Source organism: Aulonocara stuartgranti, assembly GCF_965226115.1.
Source record: "Aulonocara stuartgranti genome assembly, chromosome: 9".
Taxonomy (NCBI): domain Eukaryota; kingdom Metazoa; phylum Chordata; class Actinopteri; order Cichliformes; family Cichlidae; genus Aulonocara; species Aulonocara stuartgranti.
The window spans coordinates 2,738,109-2,745,376 of record NC_138960.1 but is presented as its reverse complement, the minus strand read 5'-3'; positions in this window follow the sequence as shown (position 1 = coordinate 2,745,376).

Below are 7,268 nucleotides of genomic sequence, written 5' to 3'. Positions count from 1 at the left end.
ACCTGATTGAAAAACCTCCAGGATGCTGTTATCATCTAGAAAATATTTCAGTTAACAAAATAAAATTTTCTCTAAAATGCTGGAAAGAAAAGCAGTTTGGAAATAGCCCTATAATTAGCCAATAGAGTGTGATCGAGGCCAGGTTTCTTAAGCAATGGCTGCACTACTGCATGTTTGAAATTTGCAGGAACCACACCAGAGGACAGTTAATAATGGCAAGAACAGAGTGCTCTGTACTAGGACAGGATCACGGTGGGGGGAGCTGGTGAACCACATCCTCTAAAAGGGAGAAAGTCACAAACTCAAACTGAGTAAAAACAGCAGAGTCAGGAGCCATGGTGATGACAATCTTTTCAAGATTACCTAGCGGTAGTCTTTTGTGTTTGAAATTTGAAACGACACCTTTTTCCATCTGCGTTCTGCTCAGCGACGTTCCCTCTTGGTAGAGCATACTGAGTCTACCCTGTCTTTAATACTCGAATCAATGCTGATCTGAAATCACAACAGGAGATACTGGTTGGTTTCATTAACAAACATTTATTCAAATAGTTGAGACAGTGCACAGTTTGTCTTCTACCCTGATCATCGTCCTCTGGAGACACAGAATCCAGTGGCTGATTTTGTGTGTGAGATGCTAGATCCAATGATTTATGCAATCAAAACTTTGTAGTATTTAACTGTTGCACAATATCACAACAAGTGAACTATTATAACTTAGCTGACTGTAAATGCATTTTTCTGTGTATCATCATACAGCTGATCACATCAGAAAACATTTATTCACCCAGGGACAACACAAGAGTCTACACACGGAGAGAGTATTCATTCACAGTTCTACCCACTGGATTTACATTTCTACCCGTGTGCTACATTTACTTTACTTTGGATTTGACCTTTGGGACAGCTAAATCAGGAAATAAAGTAACTAAATTTTGTGTAAATATTCATGTCATTTTTCTTTATGGCCAACTTTTATTTTAATTTCTTTAAGAGAGTGAGGATAGGATTGCTTTGACCTAAGCTTTACTCTAAAGAATATAATGTGTAATTCTCACCATCACATCTTTTATATAAAATTTTGTAAACGTGGCAATGTTCAGGTGACATCACACAGGCTGGTTTAATAAATGTCATAGGGGGGGCAATTCTGATGTTTTCCTTTGAAGGTTTTAAGAGGCTAATGTAAAATTCATTGGTGCACATTCATTGCACAGCTCAGAAAGTGAGAAATGAAATCATTGTGGAAGTGCCACAAAATGTTGTTCTTCTTAAGGCTAATCCTGGCTGACTCAGAATTTAAAGTCCCCACAGACTCCCACATTAAAATGACTAAGTGACCCACTCACTGCTGGTGCACTCCAAGGTCCAGCACATATATTATGAACAGAAGGTGTATTCTCTTTTCTGGGTACCATTTTCCCTAAATGTAATCTTTACTTTCACTGTTTTCTCAATAACACCCACTTATATGTCTCCTGCAGGCGTCATTCCTCCCCCCCTCCTTCTCTAATTTTCTTAAGCTCAAAGAGGATAAAACTGAAATCCTTCTCATCTGCACCAAATCCAACCTACTGAAGGCAAATCATTTCACTCTCACTACTGACAGCTCCACGGTTTCCCGTTCACCTCAGGTAACGAGCCATGGTGTCATCCTAGATAGCTCACTATCCAATAAATCTCACAACAACGATCTCACCCATTCTGCCTACTTCCATCTACACCACATTAACCGATTACATTCTTCTCTTTCCACCCAGTCTACGTCCATTCTTGTCCAAAGTCTCGTTACCTCCTGCATTGACTATTGTAATTTTCTCTTACATGGTTTCCCCAAAAAATCCCTCCATAAGCTGCAACTGGTTCAACTGCTTGCTTTATTACCAGAACCCCCTCCTACCAGCACATCAACCCCTTCCTTCAGGAACTTCACAGTAGTATTCAAACTTCTGCTCACCTTCAAGGCCCGTCATAACCTCGCTCCTCCTTTCTGACCTGTTAAGCACTACCTCTTCGCTCACTTTGATCTTCCTCTTTCCAAATTCCTGTGCCTTCTTTCCACCTCAGCACGATGGGAAGCAGAGCGTTCAGCTGCTCTGCTCCCAGGCTGTGGAACTCTCTACCCCCTGATATAAGAAACATTGGTTGTCTCCCCCAGTTTCAACTCAAACCTGCATATTCACTGTGAACTTATTGTTTATTTTATCTTCTTTTTTATTGTTCTTCATTTTGTCATTGTTCTACTATGTGTTTTACCTCTTTTTTAAGCATCCTTGGGTGTCTTGAAAGGTGCTTTTAAATAAAATGTATTATTATCCATCCATCCATCCATCCATCCATCCATTCGCTTCCGCTTATCCTTTTCAGGGTCGCGGGGGGCGCTGGAGCCTATCCCAGCTGTCATAGGGCGAAAGGCGGGGTACACCCTGGACAGGTCGCCAGTCTGTTGCAGGGCCAACACACAGGGACAGACAACCATTCGCACTGACATTCACACTCACATTCACACCTAGTGGCAATTTAGATTATCCAGTTAACCCATCCCCACAAGCTGCATGTCTTTGGACGGTGGGAGGAAGCCGGAGTACCCGGAGAGAACCCACGCAAACACGGGGAGAACATGCAAACTCCACACAGAAAGACCTGATGGTGGAATTGAACTCAGGACCTTCTTGCTGTGCGGCAACAGTGCTACCCACCGTGCTGCCTGTATTATTATTATTATTATTATTATTATTATTATTATTATTATTATTATTATTATTATTATTATTATTATTATTACAACAGTCCATTTTTCCAAACTCGCAAAATACTCCTTGAGCAGGAGGAAGTCACAGGTTTTTCAGACCGTGGTTCAATTTTGGGAACTTAATCTTTTCTGTTGTACATGGTTCGGTTTAGGAAAGGTTTGTGTTCTTAAGTGTTGTACTTTACCGTAAATATGGAAAAAGATTTAAATGTCATTTTTATGTGGTGCCAATGGGTTCTGAAGATGTGTTCATGTGTTCATATGGGGTGGCTGTAGCTCAGGTGGTAAAGCAAGTCACCGTTAGGAGGGTTAGGTGGTTAAGTGGTTAGGTGGTTCAATCCTAGTCTGCTCCAGTCTGCATGCCAAATATTCAAGATACTAACCCCAGGTTGCTTTCCGATGCATCCATCAGAGTGTGAATGTTAGTTAGACAGCACTAAAAACGTAGAAAAGTGCTTGTATGAATGGGCGTGTTTGGGTGAATGAATGAGTTGTATAAAGCATTTTGAGTGCTCAGATAGAGTAGAAAAGCGCTATATAAAACCAGCCCATTTACCATTTGTGATGTGCCTGAATGGCAATGGCTGGTGAGAACCAGTGAGGTTGAGGGTTTTGTCTTTTTGCAGGATTTGGTGCTAAGAAACAATAGGAAAAATATTTGCAAAAAGTAGCACTGCAGTTGTGCTTTTCACTGAAACCTTTCACCCTCATCACAGACTGGTAACCTGTCCAGAACGTACCATGGTTGTACAATGGTAACATTCAAACAGTGATAGCAAAGATAGAAACGCCCCTCCATGAACAGCAACCTTACCATGGTATAGGGATTTATATGTCACAGTGATCCCAGTGTTGCTGGGATTTTTTTTCCTGTGGTAGGGGAACAAAATCCCTTGAGAGAAAATTATTGAGAGAATGTGCATACACTGGCTTCTACACAGTATAGAGTATTAAAGAAAAGTACCTGGATTAGTTTTGATAGAAATAAATTGCTCAATGGCACAAAATAAATTTGCAGCGAACATGATGCTGCTCTTGCATTCGTGGAAAGATTGGTCCACACATTTTACATGCTTAGTCATGTAAAATCACATTTTTTATTTTCATCGTGATAATTATAATGAGGTATTACAATTTTCTTTGAAATTTGTTACACATAGCACCTGTAAATGAGGGTTGTATATATATATATATATATATATATATATATATATATATATATATATATATATATATATATATTGGGCTGTTGGGCAATGCTACAAGTGAATCCTGACATCCTGACATCCTGAATGACATCCTGTGGGGGCTCTATAAATTTGACATTTTATTCAATTTTCTTTGTAGTTTTGTTGTGTCTGTGTGTGTGTGTGTATACTGTTGTATATCTAATGTGACTAACTTGAAACGTTCCATGCTTTCATAGTAAATATTCCAGTTGTTGGTCACCAATATTTACAAAAAAACCCAAAAAACCCTAGTCTGGTACCAGGAAAAACATCTTCAAAAGTGATTGTCATTTAGCAAAACACAGATTGTCACCCATTTTATTCATCTATATCTGCTCTTATGTGGATCGAGCATTCATAACATAAAGTACATACAACTTTTACTTTGTGTGTTTCTTTGTTTCTCCAATATAATCCGGTCTTTTAAGTCTGACGTCATTAACCGTGCCTGGGCTCAAACTCTGCTTCAGGCCCCAAAGTCTAACTAACACTGCGGCATCACTAAGAGTTAAAAACTGTTTAAATTCTTTCATCTGTAATAAAGTGATCAGTGTTGCTGCTCTACCAGGTGTAACAATTAAGTTTAACATCCAGGCATCCATGAAAACAGAATTTATTAAATTTAACAGAGTTTGAAGTTAGCAGGAAGTTAGCTCGCCAGTCACTTACTGACTAACACTGCAAAACAGGATTGTTAAAGTTTTAATTTTAATTTCAATTCGGGTTAGATTCTTTTTTTGTGTGTGCAACACAGATTTTCTGTGCACAGAGACATGCCAGCAGTGCGCAATTGCACACGTGCGCAGCTTAGAGGGAACATTGTTATTAAGTTGGGCTAGCTGGTATATAATGATGTGCTACATGATCACTAGCGACACAGCTACGTTAGCATAGCATAAACACAGTGAAGCTGGAGGATGAACGCTAACTTTTTTCCACTCGATAAAAGTTAACGTGAGGGTTCCCGATGGTTAGGAACAAATGTAATCACATGGCAGGATGCTGTAAACGGACCAAACTTCAGTCACGAGAGCAACTGAGATAATCCATCCACAATACGAGGTTAGTCATTCATATACTGCTGCATGGGCTGGGCTGTAGTTACATCGTAAGGTTTTAAAAACTGAGCTTTAAAAGGATTAGCGGTAATAAAAGCCGAGAGAGGCCGACAGTGATCAATGACTGTTTTTAACCCTTTAAGACCTACCATAGAACCAAGTCCGCCAGAGCTTATATTATATTTTTACATGGTGTGGTGCCATTTTTGGGAGCATTTCAAGTTGCTATACCTCAATACAACAATTATAGCCCAGCTTTTAATAATATGTATTCATTAAGTGCATAGTAATTACATAAATTGCAAAAAAGTGCAATAAACTACAAAAAAATTGAAAATCGTTTTTGCTTTTTTAACATATATTTCTAGTTAGAGAAATTTAAGAGGCTTATCCCTCAAAACTGTAAATACAAAAAAGTTGCACAAAATAGTTTCCTACCACAGGAAATTTATTTTGAGTGTCTTCATAGTTTTATTTTTGAAATGCACAAATTTTTATATACTGCAGGAAAAATGAAAATAAATATTATACTGCAAATTTGCAAAAAAGCAGCATCTGCATCAAAATAAACTATTTCCAGCAGTGCAATATGAGTCCTAAGCATCCCAGAAAAGACACAGAAAGTCAGAAAGTCAAACATAACTTTTAAAAACACCAGTATAGTCCCTGAGGCCCCGATGGTAAAAAAAAAAAAACTACATTTCCGCAAAAATGACGTCACTTCCGGTTTCGGGCAGGTCATGGCGGACATGCGATAGTTCGCGCTGACGTCTGTTCCAACGTAGGAAGTGTTATGAACAGCTGATCGGATCGGCAAAGCGTGTTTCTGGAATATTATGTTTTTGTTGCTGCAAGTGCTTTTTATGCAGTTTTTGCAAAGCTATATGTGGAAGGAAACTGTGACCGAGGACAAGCTGATGGCATAAGATGTAAGTACAACTCCTCCGGTTTCATATGCAAAAACAAATTATTGCGCTAGCTTACGTGGTTGCAGAGCTACCGGGATTTAAAAATAGTTAAGCAAAACAGAGCGTGCCCGCTCCGACCGGCTCTAAAGGGTTAAGGGCTTGTTGAGATTAAATAGAACAAGATAGAAAGCATTAAAACATGTTAAAAACACAAGAGCCTTAATAAATTCAGAGTAGTTTGGGCCCAGAAGCAGGATTCATCACGTCATCACCTAAAGACCAGATTTGTCTCTATCTGGTAACGAGACTGTAATTAAAATTACTTTTAGATGTGTTAAATGCAAAATAACCTCAGAAGTTATAATTCAAATTTTAACAAAGGGTACGTGACATTAAAATTATGGTGCAACACATGCTTTTACACTGCTATAGATCTGTGCCTGAAAATGCATAGGTTTTTTTCCCCTTGTTTTGCTAGGACATTATGGAGAAAGTGGACAGGAAAGCAGGTCGAGAGAAGGGACACGACATGCAGGAACCTGGAGCAGATTCAAACCCAGGCCTGTGCTGTAGCCTTTTAACATGTGGGCCACCTGCTGAAATGGGTGAGCAATTTAGGGACTGTAGACATGGTTTTTATATCCAAACTCTAGGTGCTGAATATTCTGTTACTTTATTGTGAACAAAAATTTACTAATTACCTCTCAGTATAAAGAAGAATATTTCACCAGTTTGCTGCCTTGTTGTGCTTAGATCTGGGACCCACGTGGAGGTCCAAATATAGGTAGAGGATATAAAGACAAAATTGGGGTTAACGATATACGTTGTACAGTAAACACTTATTTCAGTGCAAGTCACAGCATATTTGACGTCATAGCTACAGAAGGAATGCTAAGCACACTTATGGTTTAAACAGTGTTTTGTTGAATATGTGGAATTTGTACAGAAAAGAGACAGAATATAAAAGTTCTCTCTTTCACATGTCATTCTTTAACGCTTTATGAAATATTACATTTTGCATCTATTGGGATTTTACATTATGTCATGTAGTACGTGAACTGTTTTGGGGGGTGTAGCACCATACACAGTATTTACAGTTCAGAGAATGAAACATTGGTTTTACGGCTATGATACAAGTATTTTTAGTAGTCTGCTACACTTTCATTGTTTCTGCGCTACTTTTTTGTGGATGTTTTTATCCAAAACACTATAAAAAAGGTTCCACTGGTAGAGCATCTACATTACAATAGGGAGTGACCACAAAAGTACACAGTGATTTCTACAACACTTAAAAGGTTGTGCTTTAGTGTAAACACTTACAAAA